Genomic DNA, 360 nt, shown 5'->3' on the forward strand with positions numbered 1-360 from the left:
AGAAGACAGGCAGCAGGATACGCTATCAGGAACCACAAGATTCAACACCACAATCCTGACTGAGGCCTGGGAGAGTGAACAGCCCAATGGGGCAATATGGAACTTTTAAGACAATATTACAAATTAGAGCACAGGAGGGGGCCATTGAGCCTGTGAACCTTATACCGATGTATATCCTTCACACCAGCCTCCTCCCATCAAATTCCATTTTGAAATAAAGGAAAAATTCTCTGCAAGTAGTTCCACCACAGCATTTTGAATGAAATATTGTGCTCAGCAAAAAGGATGTGCTTTAGTCTATACAAACTATACAAACATTCCCAGGACAGGTACAGCATGGGGTTAGATACAGAGCAAAGC

The sequence above is a fragment of the Carcharodon carcharias genome, chromosome 2 (genome assembly GCF_017639515.1).
Source record: "Carcharodon carcharias isolate sCarCar2 chromosome 2, sCarCar2.pri, whole genome shotgun sequence".
NCBI lineage: Eukaryota > Metazoa > Chordata > Chondrichthyes > Lamniformes > Lamnidae > Carcharodon > Carcharodon carcharias.